Raw genomic sequence first — 18,422 nt, 5'->3', positions numbered from 1 at the left:
CTAATAACTCCCGGAGGTCAAGATATCGCAAGATCACGTGATGCTGCAAACGCCCCCCCCCCCTTCTCCACCTCCTCCTGTTCCTCCTCCACCTCCTCGCGTTCATCGGGTCAAAGACTGGCCGTGCAATACCAACGCCTCTTAAAACTTTCGAAAGGTGTATATATAGGAGGCGTTGGCAATACCTGCGGACACTGTGCAGTCGCGGACGTCACGGCATTTCCTTTGAGGGGATCAAGCGGCGGTTCCACCGCGCGATTTAAGAGTATAATTTATACGCTCAAAGAGGCAGCTCATAATATAGCATTTACGACGGGGCGTTATCTGTCTTGTAGCGCCACGTCGGGAAGACGCTCCAGATAACGGACGAGCAGTGGTGGACGGCAGCTTTCACGGTTATCGTTCGTATATGTCGGATGGAGAACGTGTATTCATTAGTTTTTCTTACCCGCTTTTTTTTTTAATTGAAGGAGTCGCATGCGATGAACGTATGTATACACAAGGCGTTTCATCTAAAACCTACTCCCCATCACACTAACGATTGCGAAGCCGCGAGGGGAATCCACGCTTGTCTTTCGAAGAGTCTCTTGCGAGAAAACTCACGCGTCGCAATTTACTGGGTCTTGCTGGTCTCGTGGTGCGTGTCATTCCACATATTCGTCGTTTCCTTTTCTTTATTATTACCTTTTATAGAAATATTCTAGTATTCATTACCAATATACCAAATGAATAGCTCAATATAGCACTTAATTCTGAGAGCATCAATGTCCCGGGAACTTTCAAAGAACGTAAGCACAAAGGCATTTTTTTTCGTTCTTTTCAATAACATCACATAATCACATAGTCAATAACATAATCAATAACACTGACTATATAACTCAGTAGCCTGTTGTACTTAATTATGAAAGTGTCAATGTCCCGGGAACTATCAAAGAGTCTAAGCACAAGGCTTTCCGCCAACCGCAGCCACACGAAAGAGGCCACGGGCTCATTTCCAGACCATGGGCGCTGCAGGTCTGACTCGATCTGCGCTAGATCCTTGCTCGGGGTTGCTTCAAGGCTTGTTTCGCGAGCTACAAAAGGCTGCAGACAGCTGTTAGCCGCGCAGAACGAGCAAGCTGTAACTCAGCAGCAGGAAGCTGCCACGTTCAGCCAGCTGAAAGCGCGCGTGCCTTCCCTACGGTGACAAAACTCATCTCGCAGCTGTGCACCCAGTCAAAGGTTAAAAAAAGGTGTATCGCGGTTTAAAGCTTGGCAGTCTTAAGTACACTCGGCGAACGCGGTCAGAGTGTTACCGTTTCAGTAACCAATGACGTTAACTGTCGAAAGGAAACACATTTTTCAGTCTCGGTTAAAGGAAGCGACAAGGCTTTTTCTTCTTCTTTTTCTTCCTGTCGTGCGCGACACGGTTCTTTTTTTCCTTCTTCTTCTTCCCGTATAGCGCTCTGTAAAGCGTAACGTACAAGTGACAAAAATGATGACTTGACTTTGGCTGGTTTAAAGGAAACTGTCGCAGACTTCCTCTTTCCCAAGGCCTCTTCTCACTGCGCGACTGCAGCTTGTCAACGACACTGTGGATGACAGAAACACCTAGTGACAGTGATCGAGTGGTTTATTCGTAATCCAAGCAAAACCCGAGTTACGAAAGACATCGTGTCGTGGTGAGCCCCGCATTGACTATGACAACATCCCGTGAACGAGAATGTAAGTACGCGAGCGTTCATGCACTCCACCCCCTCGGGAATACTGCCATTGCGGTTGGGAACCGAACCCGGGACCTTGTGCTTGACAGCAAGAGGCCATAGCCGCTGAACCATCACGGCGGGTATATTTCTCCATTCAAATATGGCTTTATTTGAACCTCTCATAACGGTAAACAAAGAAAGGCGGATAACGAAGAGGGGAGGTGCCCGTACCACCCAAAGTTATACCAGGCTTGAAGTCAATTATGAAATAAATGAAAGGGTGTAAAACCCAAAAAGAATTTACAGTACGGCATCAGCCAAGGCGAAGCCTCCACATATCGCGCTTTTTTTGAAAAAGGCCATGTCTACGCAGTCAAGCATAGAAAAAAATCTCCTTTGCATTCAATGAATTCCGCTTTAAAAAAAAAAAAAGAAAAGAAAGTTCGACAGGTATTCCGTGCACGAGGAGATCTATTCTGAAGAGCACGGTGCAGTCAGTAGGCCTACAAGCTACAATATTCCGTCAAAAGAACCGCGCTGGTTCACAATAACCTTGAAAGCGACAGAGCAGAGCCACGAACAATTCTAGCGCAGCTAGGCGACGTACGCGCACGCGCCTACACCGCGTTGGGCACCCGCAGACGTTGGTTTTCTTTCATACGGCTTACGCACTTTCCGAACTCTCCGGCTTCACTTTTTTTTTAAAGCTGTACCATCCGGCTCCCATTGTACCGAGCTGCAACCAACGAACACTCTCAATGACGTCATTGAGAGTGTTCCGCGTTCCGTTAGCGCACGGGCGCAAAGCCACCTAGAAAAAAAGACAACACGGGCGGCACTTACAGCTTTTCTAGGCGGCTTTGACGGGCGCCACCCACACTTGCTCGAAACGATAGCTCCACGAACACTTCCTTGGCTCGTCCGCACACGTCACTTTTCTTTTTTCTTTCTGTGTTTCCCGCCTCCCTTCCCTTTTCCTTATGGTTCTTTCCCTCCCTCTTTTCTATTATCCATTCTTCATGCAAAAATCTTTCTCTCCTTTTTCTTTCTTTCTTTGCGACTTTTCATAGGACTCTTTACAAGAGCGCGAGCGAGATGGCGACATACGGACCTGTACCGTCCTTGGCCGTTGCCTTGGCGAGGCGTCCAGCTCGGAAGAGAGCGAGGACGCGCGCGTGGTTGCCATCTTCCGGGTCTTTTTACGCGTGGGACGTCCGATGCAAGCACGGTGACGGCGGGCATCAACTGTCGTAACACGAAGCGTTCGCTCTCGGTGAAGTCCGTGCCCACGGAGACCGGAACGCGTAGGACGCGACGAGCTTGAACGGCAACGCGTAAGTGCACGGAAAAGGAAATGCCGCCTTCCTGACGACCGTTCAGAGCCTCCGCAGACCGGTGCGTTCCAACACCTGGGAAAACTAGCGCAAGATGAGAAAGGAAGTGTAATCAGGGAACAACAAAATTTAGCGGTGCCATATAGAACGAGCACGTCTCCAATGCTACGCTGCGTTTGTCCCGTGGATTGTGGTTCCAAAACATATTGAAAGTGTACTCTATAACAAAATTACACCCTTTGCGTTGTATCTTGCCACACAACGATAAACGTCATCTGTCTTGTCCGCATTTCCTTTCTTTAACGCTGCGAGCCTGGTACTTCCCAGTAACGAACGGCATGCGCGTTATCAGCGTGACATAGCATTCCCGACAGGAAAGTAGCGGGCGCGGCGTTTTCAAGAAAGGAAACGCAAGCAATGCAGATGTCGATTATCGTTGTGTGGCAGATATACACCCCAGAGGGCGTACCTTTGTCTGAGAGTGTAGACAAACACCCTTCGGGGTGTATATCTGCCGCAGAACGATAATCGTGGCAAGACTAATAGCTATTAGTGGTTTTACTGTTTGTGCTTTGGTATCGGGAAGATTGCTTAGCCTTAAGAAAGTGAGAGCGTGGCCGCGTGGTTGAACACGTGCGGATACATGTCATACCTTAACTCTGTGCGGCATTGATTGCTTTTAAAACATTGGTGAGAATTACTTTGCGGCATTTTAAGGATTTAGGTCCTGTGCATATCGGTTTTCGCTAGAAGGTACGTGCTCTGAAAGCTTCAGTATTTGCATTAGAAAAAGCCGTGCAATACATGGCAAGAAAGACGGGAAAGCGTGCAGTGTGAGGGGGGCCCTCAAGACAGACGAAAGGACGGATGAAAACGGAGAGGGAATCGAGTCAATCGGCAGACACTGTGATGTCGATGCTAGGCTTGAGAAAATGGAGGCTTTCCAGGATGAGCTTGTCAAGCAGGTCGAAGAGCTCAAAAATGAGCTAAATATGGAGCATGATGCACGGACCATTACATCGGTAGTAAACAGGTTAGCAATGCAGGCAATTACGTGAAAACTGCAAGCATTGGCACGTAATAATGACATTTTGGGAGAACTTCAGAATGGCTACAGAATAGGTAGGCGTTTGGATGACAACTTATTTGTCCTTACTCAATGTAATGAAATATCCAGAGTAGAAAGTAGACCGTTGTATGTGGCCTTTTTAGACATTACAAGAGCGTATGACAACACAGACCGCAACATTTTTGTGAGATATTCTAGAAAGGGAAAGCTTAGGCGACGATTGTATACAGCTTTTGAGAGAGGTTTACCTAGAAAATACCGTTTGCGTTGAATGGGAAGGGGTGAACAGCGAGGAGAAAGTTAATATCAACAAGGGACTGAGGCAGGGGTGCCCTTTGTCCCCATTGCTGTTTTTGATGTACATGGTGAGGATGGAGAGGGCGCTAGAAGGAAGTAATATCGGGTTTAATCTCTCATACAGACAGGTGGGTACAGTAATAGAGCGGCAGTTCCAGGCTTATTTTATGCGGACGACATTGTGTTCCTATCTAACAAGCTAAGTGATTGGCAACGTCTGGCTAGTATCTGTTAGGTTTGAAATTTAGCGTTAAGAAATCAGGTGTTATAGTATTCAATGAAAACAGTGAACAGACAGTGGCAACACAAGGCCAGTATATACCTCGGGTAAAAGAATATAGATATCTTGGTATATGGATAAACGAAGACAATAGATATATGGAAACACAGGAAGAACAATAACAGTAAAGTTGGAAGATAAATGCAACCATAATGGAAAACAGAGCGCTATAAGGATACATAGGTACGAGGTGCTACGGGTTATGTGGAAAGGTGCTATGCTTCCAGGACTTAATTACTTTTGCAAATGCGATTCTTTGCTTGAAATAAGGGTTGCAATCAGGGCTCGATGGTAACAAAATGTCAGTGGGACGCCTCGCACTGGGCGCTCAGGAGAAGACTATACAAATGAAGCTGTGCAGGCTGATATGGGCTGGACAAGTTTTGAAGTGTGGGAAGCTTACAGTAAAATTAATTATGAAGAACGACTGAGTAATATGGAAGAAAGTAAATGGGCTGGGGGAGTGTTCAGGTATTTGTACAAGAATAACATTGATTCACAATGGAGGAAAGGAACTAGGAAGCTTACCAGCAAGTATGCGGTCTGTAGGGTGGGCAACATAGCAACAAACAACGTCGAGCGGAAAGTCAGAGAGGCTGAAATAATCCCATGGGTGACGGCAATGAAAAATAAACCTGCCATGAGTAACTACTTTATAACTCAATTCAAGATAACTTCATGATAACTCAAAGGGAAGCTCATTAGTTTTCGAAGCGAGATCGGGATGCCTTAGAATACGCACCTATAAAGCGAGATATAAGAATGAAGGAGCACGTGCTTGCTGCGGTAAAGCTAGGGAAACGATGGAGCATGTTTTATTAGAATGAAGATATCTGCCCAGCGGACGATTTAGGGCACCACTGGCCTCCTTGAAGCCCTTGGGTTCAGCGAGAGCAGGGGGAAAGTAAACATGTGCGTAATATATATTAGTAAGAGGCGACTGGAAGATTGGTGGAACAAAAGTAGAGAAACGACAAACAACTGACACGTGAAAAATCAAACCTCACAATAGGGGGTCAGAAAATTTGGTTATGGGAATTCATCGTGGGTTTTCTTCCTTTTCTTTTTTTTGTTTTTTTTTTAAGCCTAGGTAGTACATTAGGCAGCATAATAGCAAGAGCTTGGTGGCGCAACCCACCGCCCCATTCCAAAGGGGACGCTCATCACATCCATCCTACATGCATCCATCGTACGACCACAATTTCCAAAAGGGGCCTCGTGAGGGCCTTTTTCTCAAGCAAGCTCAATCACGGTCTATTGTTATTCAAGAAAACAACAAAGAAAACGTATTCAAACCGCAACCAATTGTCAACCGTCACGCACACTGGAATCGACGCGGCGGTGTCCTTGGCAAGCGCCGTCTCCTCTGAGGGCACAAACAAGCCAGAGGTAAACCTGAGCGCTCTCGTAACGCTATCTCGACATGCCCCAGTGTTGTGAGTCCAGCGTTCATCCCAGCAACGTCGCTGTGCGGGATATCAGACACCATGTCGTAGCGGTCGCCGAAGCCTGAGCAAGGCTCCAGCTGCTCGCAGCAGACATTCCCACGCGAACGCACTCATCGGAGCTCACCGACTGAGAGCCATGTGGTACACATCCCTGCGCATATACAGTTGCGCGTTCCCGCAAGGGCGCGGTACTGCGTACACGAAACCATACACGAGTTTCCTATACTGAAAATTTGGAGGACGCATAAGCTTCGCCTTTGAGCGTCGCCTTTTCTTTTTCGCGCCAAACTTGCTTGTCGTAGTACATTTTTACGTATTGCAGGCACTAGTTTCTTGTAGAAGCAGATTTGCTAAGACGCGCTGAAATGAAAAGCAGTTTAAGCTGAATGAGTTAAGTACAATACCAAGAACAATTACCGACTTAGCCACCCTTACCGCTATAGGAGGCTTGATAAGCCAGAAAAGGCACAGAAAAATTGGAGGACGCCTAAGCTTCGCCTTTAAGAGTGAAACGCGATAGCATTCGAAGATACCTGACTGCTCCTCCCACTTACCGCGGCAACTGCAGGGGTATGTAGCCTTAATGTTTACCGAGACACGCTGGTGGCGAACGCTATGCACGAAGGCGAGCTTTCTGGTGAAAACGCGGCCTCTTTTGCGGGCCGATTCCGGAGGTTGTGCACAGTCACGCCAAATTAAAAAAAAAAAGCATTATTGTCAGGTTTCTGTTATTATTTCGAACTTTTCATATTCATGTCTAAGAAGATTTAACATAAAAGGCAAGCGCTTCTCAAAATTCCGACGAATAACTTTGTCCAGAATGTACGACAAGATATGAGCAACTTTAGTGGTGGCAATATAACCCGCATATACGGCATATAACATATAGCAAGGCGTGGCATATACGTATACCTAAATACATGCGGGAATTCTCGCTCACGGGGACGCTGGCGCCGGACGCCGACGCCGACGCCGACGCCGACACGGGATTTTATGCGGCATGGGGCCCTTAATGCCACCGCAATAAAATTACTACAGGAAACCACATGGCGTAGCGCTAGTTAAGATACCGCGCATGGGAACGATGGTTAGTACGTTAATTTTGTCTCAGCTTCGTGCTTGTGGCTTCAGACGTTCTTGTGGCTTTGTTTACTATGCTTTATCTGCCTTTATTGGCCCAAATTTCTAAAGAACCCTATTTTTTTTTTCTAAAAGCAAAAGGCAATGAGCCACTGCGCACATGCATAATAACTGCGAATTGACTTATATAACGCAATACTTATTTGCACATGATCGCTTTGCAAGGTCACGAAGCCGTTGGAAAGTCATTAGGCAAATCCGTGTACTTATCATCATTCTCATGCTGGTCGAACAGCCATTCTTGTAGCCCCCACAGACAATATAGCGCCAGGGTTTATCCCAGCAATCTTTTCTTTGAAACTCTACGCACGAAACGACAGGCATCTGGGCATCGGAAGACCAGGGCAGGTAGGTATTCACGAAATATTCTTACGCCGCTAGAATTGTTCGTAAGAGAAAATTCCTGCCAGTCCTTATGCTGGAAACGCTAGTGGCGAGGAGCACTTACGAACGAGAAGTTTTGCCAGTGGCGAACTGGGGCCGAATTCGCAAACCGTGCTCGCTCCCGCAGAAGCATTCTCTCCACGGAAGCCACACGCGAGGTCGTCCCACGAATTCAGGTGCGAGCAGTCAGGCGCGGGAACGATCACGTGGGAGCTCATCGCAGGTCGCCGTCTATGACTCGCAACGCAATCGTCTGGTAATTTTAACCAGCGTACATTGCGGTCAAGTGCTTCTCTGATTAAGTAATGAGCCTCCAACCGTTGTGAACTCTTCCTGGCTTTTCCGGGTTGGCGCTCGCAGGGAGGAACGAGTCCCCCTCCGCCTACTCGGCCTTGGCTACGAGGGGTAATTAACTAATGAGCCCGCGTCGAGGTCACACGGGTTGCACCAAATTGAGGACGCGGCGCGTTACATCGGATAGGCGCGTGCTTACAGCATACTGCGGTCGGTAACAGCGCTGCCTGTTCCCGAAGTTGTGCAGGATTTCAAAGTCGTTTTTCGTAGAGATAGCGACAGCGCAAACATCTCAACGCCGCCACTATCTGATAACTGACTATTTCAATAAGTGAAGCGCCACGAGCCAGTTCTAAACCTTTAATCGACCGGGGTCGCTTATATAGAAGTGCTCTGAAAAGGCATCCGGCGAGCGTCGCTGCCCAATTGGTAGGCGAGATGTGCTCATTAGAAAGCCTCCTCGAGAAACTGCTTGGTTGCGAAATGACGCCAAGGCAAGCAAACAGCGACGACCCTGAGATGAATTACTGTGTATCAAATTTCGCCAGAGAAGGGCGCCGTCGTTACGACACACGACGCTCGTCCACTGCAAGCACGCCAAGCTACACCTGCAGCTATGCAGGAAGCGTGAAGGCGCGAACCTGCGCGCGTTCAAGTGAAGGATTTGAAACATCGTCAAATAAAATAACATTTTCATCGGCTCACCACCAATATCGCTTTGTTGAATGTACCACTATAATACGAAACGCGAGCGGGAAAGAAGTAATATAAGAACACTCGTTGCGCGCAATTACGCGGAAGGGCGACGGGCAACCTCTCGTGGCGTGTTTGTAATCATTAGGTAGCTATAGACCGAAATGAACATTTAGCAGGCTGAATGTAATCGATGTTAGTTGACGGTACCGGCACTAGCCTATATGGCTATGGGTCCTGTAAACTGCATGAAAATATACGCACTGCGTATGAAATTTTGAATAAATTGAAACACAGACGAACGTGGAAACGCAACAATGCGTGCTAATCGCTTCAGAGTTTTTCGCGTTTCACTGTGTGCTTAAAATATGCATCATGTTCCACTGTAGCGAAGACTGACTTCGCTATGCTAGTTCGTGGATAATATGCTTATTGTGCGCATCAGTGCTATATATAACTGCGCGTTCGTGCCCTCCTAGAATGGCGTGATAAACCTCATTACATTTGACAGAGGTGTACTGGCCCTCGTGCCTCCTGGAATGCCAGTGTCGCACGGTATACACCGCACCATGTCCGACGAAGCAGGTAGTTTCTATGGAATAGTATGCTTCCTTTGCGCGCTATGTTGTGCACTTGCTATACACGGACTCGTATACAAGGCTCACAGTAGTGTAAATGAAGTGTACGAACCAAGCTTCTGTCGATGAATAAAAATGCAATTACGAACTGAGCGTTCCTTCTAGGTGCGACGCGCACTGTACACATGTGCTTTAGCCGCATGTTGTACTATACGTCCTTCACCTAAATAGGCCATTGCGAAAGCAGCTAGGAAGCCACTCACAACGGCGTCCTTAATTACAATAACAGAAAGCAAAGGCCTCTGGCTCACACGTGCCTTTTCGAGGGTCTTCCACATCTGACGCCGTGAACGACGACAGCAGATTGCACCGCAATACGATAAGAAGACAGTAGAGTGTTGGCCCTCCTTTGCAAGGACCTCTCGACAAACACGCGCGTAGCACGGATGGGGCCCAGGCGACATCGCCGTGTATGTACAGCCGGCAATACGACCCTCGGCGTACGTGCAAAGGTCGTTTCCCTTCCGCGCTCTCAACACAACGTGCATGATACAGGTGTGCACAACGTGCAAAGGTACACTATTTCTCGAAAGAAACGAAACCAGTGGGAGAGTGCCACTACAGTGTTACTTAAAAACGGCTAGCCGGCCTATCGCAGCATTCGCGCTGCCCAAAAGCTCTGAAGAGGGCGGCGACCTTTCGCCTTCACCGCCGAGAGCCTTCTTGCAGAAAGTGCCGCAGACGGGACTTGGCAGCGCCAGTGGTTTTTGACAACATCCAACATACACATAACTACTCCTCCACCCCCTCTTCCTCCAAGGAGGTGCCCGACACTTCACACTCGAATCTTTATGAACCCTTTCGCGGTGTAACAACTGGGCCCAATTAATCCGAGAAAAAAGAAAGAAAACCCACTTGGAGTATTGCCCGTCGATTCACCGACGCAACGACACTATTGTTTAATGGTGTCTCAATTAACCACACATCATGGGATTTTCTCCTGGTAATATTCAAAGGTTTCAAAAATGGCATGGTAGTTGAAATAATTATGTTTAGAATGCAGGTGATGTATATTCAGTTACTTCCTAGGACTAATACGCTTAACTATATCTGTCCTTGCTTACCGTTCATATAAAGGTTCGGCTGCGCTTCAAGGTTTCTGTCGCAAAGCTCTGGCGAAAACGTCAGCAGCTCATGGCACGTGGATGAACTAACGAGCATTACCAACTCGATGAAGCAGTTCGACGATATTTAACACATTATGATGCGAAAGCCTCACATGGCCCATTGGGCGAAAAATCCGGCGTCTGTAGCAGCGAAACGGCACCTAAATTCCTGTTGGATTCGACGCCACGTCACGAGCGCGCCTCGACGGAGCAAAGGGGGCGAAAGAAAACACCTGCCGCGCCGCTAGCGCGCCAGCTGTTGCGTGAGGGGAGAGGGCACCGCCACGAGGCTAAAGCCCCTTAAACTTCGTAAAGTAATGCCACGCTTTGAAGAATGCCGCCGCCGCCTCACGCGCTCTGGCCGAGGCCGACGCCACGTCACTGCCTAATAGCATCACGTGGGCCCTCGCGCAGTGCATCAGCGCCATTTTTGCTCGAGAAGCGTCTACGGAGTGGCGAGGAGCACATGTTGGCGCCGTTGCTACGCTCGAGCAGTGTAGGCGGCGCCACGGTCGAGGAGGGAGCGTGAAAGAGAGGATAAACGAGGAGGAGCGAAGGCAGAGGAGGAGAGTGTCACTACGTTACGAAGTTTAAGGGGCTTTACACGAGGCAACTTAACCCTCGCTCTCGGAAACATGTGCTATCCGCGTGCTCCTTGCCCGCGCTCGCTTGCTTGCCCGCGAGGAGTTCATAACTCGAAAGGGCCGCTCGGCGGCGTTCCATTGGACATTAAGGCTTTCGCATTCACAACTCTTGGGAAGCGCTTAGGTGCCTTCGGATTTTGTTCTCATGACATGGAATATACCAGCGAAACTTATCTGCAACTTCCATGTGGCCAGAATAGTGAGACATGCGCGATAAAAGCACAGACATGGGGCGCTGCTCAGACGGCGCTGCGGTAACGCTGGGGTATTGGGTAACGCTGGGGTTTTAGGTAACGCCGGCCCCAACAGCGCCCTCGATGCCGCGTTTACCAGTTTCGGGTAGTACAAAACGCGACGCCCTACTGGTAAATGCAAGGCTCATTAGCGGTATATATCTGCTAGTTTGAGCTGGAGCTGCGGTGGGAATTTGGGAAAATTTAGGGCAGGACACGCTTTGTAGCATGCATTCCGTCGCGAAATAAGCAAAGTGCTGTGCCATGCGTACATGCACTGCGCGCGAGAAGTCGTAGACACGGTTTCACTGCGTTGTCGCTATATCGATCGAGTATGCACGGCTCAAGTCACACGATGTCAAGCTGCAAGGGCAGACTGTCGCAGAGTGTGTCTATTCGCTTGACACGTATCGGCTCAGAACTGCGGCCCCTGAAAAATCATGTAATCAACTAATAAAACTATTAAATGAATAAATGAGTTGCTAGCGTTAGCACCTTTACTTTGCCTGATCGATTCTGGTAGGTGTTCATGGTGGCTGCCGTTAGACCGCCATCCGCGAACACGCTTATACGGCAAATCAACATTTCCCGATAGCTAACCTCGCCAAGTCGCGCGATTGAGCGTATGTGCAGCGTTTGCGTTCATGTGCAGGAATATTGCTCATAACGAGAGAACGATGCGGCCGCAATTGTTTCGTTTGTTTGTCATTCATTTCTTCACAGCAACGTGTAATGTGACAACGGATAACACCAACTTGTATCAACATTCCCCTAACTTTACGCTGTAACTGGCCGCCTGTACAACGCCAGTAGGTTTTGTTCGTTTGCCTTTTCGGCAACGTGTTCTAGCTGGAGCAGTTTCTACCGCTCTATGAGCCTTCGCTTAATTACCTATGCCACTTCACTAACAGAAATTCCCTTGAGTCCTGTGAATTCCTGTGCATGACAGTTTTTCAATAAAACAAACAACACCACCCGCGGTTTTAGAGACTCGATTAAATTTTTCCTCCAGCTTTCTGCGTGGTTAAACGAATCACGAGGCGCACTATCGACTATACGAGACACAGGCTACTTCCTCTTAGCGAAGAGTCGCCTTTTACAGCGAAGCTTTAGCCTCTCGATGGTCGGGATTTTTCGTGTCGGTCCATGGACAAAAATTATCATCATCAACAATGGCCTATACCTACGCAACCCCCCCCCCTCCCCCCCTAATCAAGCAGAAATGCAATGGTTCATCCCCCTCGTAATGCAGAGGCTACAAGCACTGTGGAGCGAACAGTGAATACATTCATTGAAATCACCCGTACAACACACACAACAGCTTACGTTTCCATAAAGAAGCTCAAAAAAAGCATCCAAATCACCAATAAAACGTTGCACAGCCCTCTCAGCAGTTGTAGTGGCAGTTTCGCAGCAGGTTTGCCGGACATCTACATTCGCAAAGCCGGGATGGCAAGCCAACTTTTCCGGATAGCTGGACACCAAGATAAAGTAAGAAGTGAAGGCTGAATACACGAACAAAGCAAGCGAGACCGGCCGCACAGCCCGCTGACAGCGTAACTCGATGCGGAGAGCTGCGAGCTGCCCTACCCAGCCAATTTATTCGGTCGAGACGAGGTCGTAGAAAAGTGTGTTCAAAACTCCAGAGCATCAGGCCTATAGAGTCGCGGGACTGGTCAGTCTTAGAGTTCGATCCAAGGAACTGATAATGTAAAGCGCGCTTAACTCCTACCAATGACCTCAACTTAAGCTCAACTAAGCCAAACCTCTACGAATCACCTCACCTGGCTCCCACACCTCTTCCCAACAAAACGAAAGAAAGGAAGTTTGGCACGTATTACGTTGTATTGCCCTCCTATACAGAGAAAGAGATACAGCAGCTCTGGAGAGGTATACACGTTGATTTAATTTGAATGTTTTATGCTAGCGAATAGTAAAGCCATTATGCTGTACTACTTTAATTTCGGCGATCCGCATCTGTCGGTATACGTAGTCTACACGTCAATCCAAGCGATCTGTGCCGCATTCACACGCAGTCTATGCGACACGCTAGGCAGCGCCGGTGAAACTCTGCTACAGTTGAGCAATCAACTGTCGGGACACGGCGCAGTTTCCATGATGCTTTGGGCAAGCGTTCTTATTTTTACGCACGAGAGATAGCACCCGCTGCCAGCAAAGAATTCGAATCCGGCGTTCTCCACGCAAGCGAGTTGGCAGCGCGAGTTGCGATAGGTAGCTGAAAAAGACTTGTTCGGGCATGCCCGTTGATTCGGAGTCTAAAGCATCGCGAAGGAGGATTTTCAGTAAAGAAAAAGGAGACCAAGAAACTTAGTCAACAGAACTGGAAGAAACTGGTGGAGGCGTCCGATTATCACTCAGTCGCATGATATAAAGAAGACAGTAATACAGGGCCATCAGAAATTCACTTTGAACCTTACAAAAAAGCCGCACAATCACATCGTTAAGGTTTAGTATGGTAGACGCCTCTAAGCCAGTAGTTAAACGTTGATTGACACACTTAACTGCGCTTTCGAAGGCCTTCAAGACACAAACGTATATTCTCTTAATGTATTGCGCTATGGAAGCTATGTTAAGGAACACGGAATATCAGGCTGTTCTATCAATCTTCTGTAGCAGTAATTGCATCTACTGAGAATAACGATGTGGAATTTTATTAAAATGTCATCTGTCTGTCTGTGTGTGCGTGCGTGTTGTGTTTATATATATACATATATATACAGAAATTTTTCGATCACTCTGGTACAGTGCACGGCGACACCAAAACGTGAAATTAGGACTACTTAGAGCCCAGCACCTGACAAACAATTAAGGAAAGCGTATACATTGTCAAACGCTCAGCGCAGACCAAATCTAGGTATACGCACTTCAATGAGACAAGCGCGGGATGCAAGGAACCCTTGCTGCGTACCTAGGACAAGAGAGAACACGGGATAGCGTAGTTCAGATCATCTTTACGTTAGGCGATCGAAATTTTCTCGATACGGCATTTGCTTCTTTTTACGTGGTCGCACCTACGCTGATGCGGCTTCCTTTATGTTCCACCTCCAACAGCTGCCACGTAGGCGAAAATCTTATTACGGAATATAAAAAAAAAACTATACATAAGTGATTTCCATGGAGTTATGTGTCTATGGCACCTCGACTTCATATGTCCTCCAGTTCCTACACATCAACGGAAATTTGGAAGCTAATTAAGCATATCAAAGTGCACAAAGCTTCGTGTCTCCCGCTTAGCGCAGTAGGTGACAAAAACACCTTCAGTTTGGGAAAACCTGAGCTTCTGGCCACATCAATGCCAACGCCAAGCACTATTTTAGTCAGCGCGCTGAGCGCAGTGTGGATACGCCAGTAACGCGGCAATATACTACACAGTCTTATGCACCGCGCCAACGGAGTCCTTACTGGGTCCATCACTACATATTGAGGAAGCTTTCGTCTCATAAACCGATGCGTTTGCTGCCACAATCCGTCAAGCTGTCAGAAGAACATTAAAAAGAAATATATAGGCTGCCTTTATACACATCTTCCTGCAACGCACGATGACATTAGCATATGTAAAAGAAAGCAAAAAAAAAGCACATACGGAACGTGAAATATCTAAACGAGTACGTAGCATTGTGAAAATTACTATATAAAGAAGACGAGAGCCCAGGTTAAAAAAATGAAAGGATGGAGAGAGACAGAGGGAGAGAGAGTGCGAATAAAAGAAAAGCCAATTTGAATGCGCGACCCAAAAGGAGACTCCTACAGCTTTGACGGATGCACGCGGACATGCGGGAATCTCCGAATTTTACTTGAACCGCGCGGTTTAATTGCGAAGCACAGAGACGCTTTTGACTGCTACTGCGAACCGTGTCGTCATTCCAAGCAAACGTTCTGGACGGTTTTACACCAACGACGCCCCGTTTTTCCCCGCACTTGTGTAAACGGTACTGACTTTCGGGGGAGTTGGCAGAGTTGGCTTGAAGTATAATGTTGTATATGTACAGGGTGTCCCACATAACTCGAGCCAAAGGTTTAACAATAAAAGGCACTCCGGACGCGAGTTGAACCAAATGCATAATGTTGGCACTGGCCCAGAGTTACTCCCAGGCTATTTTTTTATTTTTCCCTTAACTATTGGCTGCAGACCCCAAGTGTGATAGGCAAAGTTGTAGAGAACCTTGAGAAACCTCTCAATAAATTGCTTCCGACACGATATATCTCACATGGTCCTTTTTTCTGCGTTCCAAAGAAAGCCCACGAAACATGAAAAAAATACGTCTGCGACATGGCGATTGCGCGCTGTTATTGTGCTTCTCTCAAGCGTGAGATGGATGAACAAGGTCGGCTGCAACGAAACTGGCCCGCGACATGTCTGGTGTAGGTATCTGGGCATGCGGCTTTTATCGCATGACGGCGCAAATGAGTGCTGCTGGCCGAGCGGTCTCTATGGAGCGGTGCCGAAGCAATAAAGCGTCTAAAGAGACGAAAGAAAACAAGAACATAGCTTTATTTTTTTATGCTTGAAATGGGCAATAGCTGGCAGCCTGCCGACGGAGTGTAATGTGGTTGGATGGGGAGGCGGCGTTAGGGCCAGAATAATTTTCCAGCAATATTCAATCCAAAAAGCACCCTTTGATTGTAATGCGTGTTCGAAGTCCCCATCTGCTGCAATGCACATTTGGCATTGCTTAGGCACATTTTCCGAGGCGTTCTTGATCATGGTATCAGGGATTGGGTTGCAGACTTGTCTTATTTTTTTCCTTTAGGTTCTCTGATGTGGTTGGCGTACGGTATACTTGATCCTTGGCGTAGACCCAGGGAAAGAAATCGAGGGAAGTTAAATCTGGCGACAGGGCCGGCCAAGCAATAGGCCCATACCGTCCAATCCACTGCTGCGGGAATACTTCATGCAGACATTTGCAAGCTATACTGCTGCCGTGCACGGGAGCATGGCAGTAGTATGCTGATACCAAATACCCTTGGTCCCAGCCAATGGAACTTCGCAAAGAAAATCCTCAAGCACGCCATCAAGGATGTCGTTGACGTACCTTTCGCTTGTAAGCGTGTTATCAAAAAACACGGGGCCAAGGATAGCGCCACCGTAAATTCCACACCACACATTAACCGATCACTGATATTGGTGATGTGTCTTCAAAACCAAGTCAGGGTTTTCGTCGCTCTAATAGTGGGCGTTGTGGATGTTCACTTGGGCATTACGTGAGAAGGTAGCTTCATCGGTCCACAGTATTTTGTTGACAAAGCCAGGGTCCTCTTCCGTCTTGATTATAATCCAGTTTGCAAAGTCCTTTCTATTTTAGAAATCGTGGGGCTCGAACATCTGGTGCAGTTGCACGTGGTACGTATGATGTTGCCTCTTATTTACTCTCCACACTGAAGACTTTGACACTCCAGCTTCAGCACCCGCACTACGAACACTTGCATGTGAGTCTGAGTGAGTGAGTGAAAAACTTTATCAGCTCTAGATTCGCTGGTCTTCTGCGGTCTTCAGATGGAATCGTCCATCTTCTAACACAACGGTCGGTTGCCCTTAGTCCAGGGCTCCGCTGGATGCTGCTGCCAGTTGTGCTCGCCGAATCAGACCTTCTTGGTCGACCTGGCGATCGCTGGAGAGCACTCCCTCCCATTGTTCCGCACTCGGGTTTGGTATAACGGGTGCCACGTCTATCTTCTGGCATGCCCACGTTATGTGATACAGCGTGGGTGTTTCGTGGCACCAGGGGCATTTGTCATTGTATTGTGTCGGATAAATTTTGCTGAGTACGTGTAGGTTCAGGTAAGAGCCCGTTTGTAGCTGCCTCCACGCGACAGAGTCCTCTCTGCTAAGGGAGCTGTGCGGTGGTGGATACCGCTTTCTGCAGCCCTTGTAGTAATTTAGTATCGCAGAATAGTCTTGGGGTACAGGTTCGGTCTCCTCGAGGTCGCCTACGTGGGATGCTCGGTAATAAGTATGCCCTCGAGCTATCCTGTCCGCCTCTTGGTTCCCTGCGACTCCCGTGTGTCCCGGCGTCCATACTATTGTATGCCTAATTGGTTCTTCTTTTGTTTGTCGTTGTGTTATGTGGTCTCCGGAGCGGAGTATGCGGAGCGCTCCGTGCCCTATTCTGCCGCGTAGGTAGTTGCGGCACGCTGTTTGCGAGTCTGTAAGGATTGTTAAAGACCGTTTAGAACGATATCCCTCCGCTGCCGCTAGAGCGACGGCCGCTTCTTCAGCCTCGATTATCGTACAACCTTGTAGTGATGCGCTGGTGATCTCGCGTAGGTTCGAATCAATCACCGTTGCTACCGCGTTGCTGTTGCTCTGCCCCGCTGCTCTGGCGTATGTGGCTGCGTCCACATATACCGTCGTTTCTTGGGGTGCTAGTGTTTTTTGGAGGTATTCAGCCCTCGCTTCTCTGCGTGCTTTGTGGAGGTTGGGATCCATGTTCCGGGGTATGGGTGCTACTTTTAGAGTGTTGCGATACTCGTCCGGAATTGTTTCGGTCCTCTGGATCTCTTGCAGTTGATCGGCGCAGCCTAGTTTCTTCAGGAGCTCCCTGCCAGATGGGGTCTGCTGTAGTCTGCGTTGTTGGGAGACTAGTTGCGCCTCTTTCAATTCGTCGAAGGCGTTGTGTAGTCCTAAGGCTAGGAGCTTTTCGGTTGAGGTGTTCTGGGGAAGGTGGAGTGCGGTTTTGTAGGCTTTGCGTAGAATCGCGTCCGCCTGTTGTACCTCACTCTTGATGGGATTGTAGTATGGGAGGCTGTATGCCACTCGGCTGACAACCAAGCTTGTGACCAGCTTGAGGGTGTCCTCCTCTCGCATGCCGTGGCGTCTGTGTGAGATGCGCGTGATCATGCGGGCCACTTGTAGGGTGGATGCCTTGAGTAGGGCGAGGGTGTGGGTGCAGCGTTGGTTTGACTGTATCCACATCCCCAGGATTCTGATGAGCGTCTTTTCCGGTATAGGCTTGCCCTCGAGGTAGACGTTGAGCTTTAACTCGTCGCTGGTGGGGACTGTGCGGTTTTGCTTTCCTCTCCAAACTCTCAGGAGCTCGGACTTCTCAGTGGAGCAGGCTAGCCCTCTTGCTCTGACGTAGTCCTCTACGCAGGTGGCTGCCTCTTGTAACTTCTCTTCTTTCTGTCTGAGCGAGCCTGTGTTAACCCAGATGGTTAT

At 48.3% G+C, this 18,422-nt stretch overlaps 1 protein-coding gene across 2 annotated transcripts in view; it reads right to left on the bottom strand.

Moving 5' to 3' along the window:
* The window catches only part of LOC139059294 (sodium-coupled monocarboxylate transporter 1-like), a 93,288-nt gene that overhangs the window by 34,910 nt on the left and 39,956 nt on the right, over positions 1 to 18,422 (bottom strand). The window lies entirely within an intron of this gene.

This window comes from Dermacentor albipictus, chromosome 4 (genome assembly GCF_038994185.2).
Source record: "Dermacentor albipictus isolate Rhodes 1998 colony chromosome 4, USDA_Dalb.pri_finalv2, whole genome shotgun sequence".
Lineage (NCBI taxonomy): Eukaryota > Metazoa > Arthropoda > Arachnida > Ixodida > Ixodidae > Dermacentor > Dermacentor albipictus.
The sequence above is the reverse complement of the archived record's forward strand: the minus strand, read 5'-3'. Positions and strand labels throughout refer to the sequence as shown.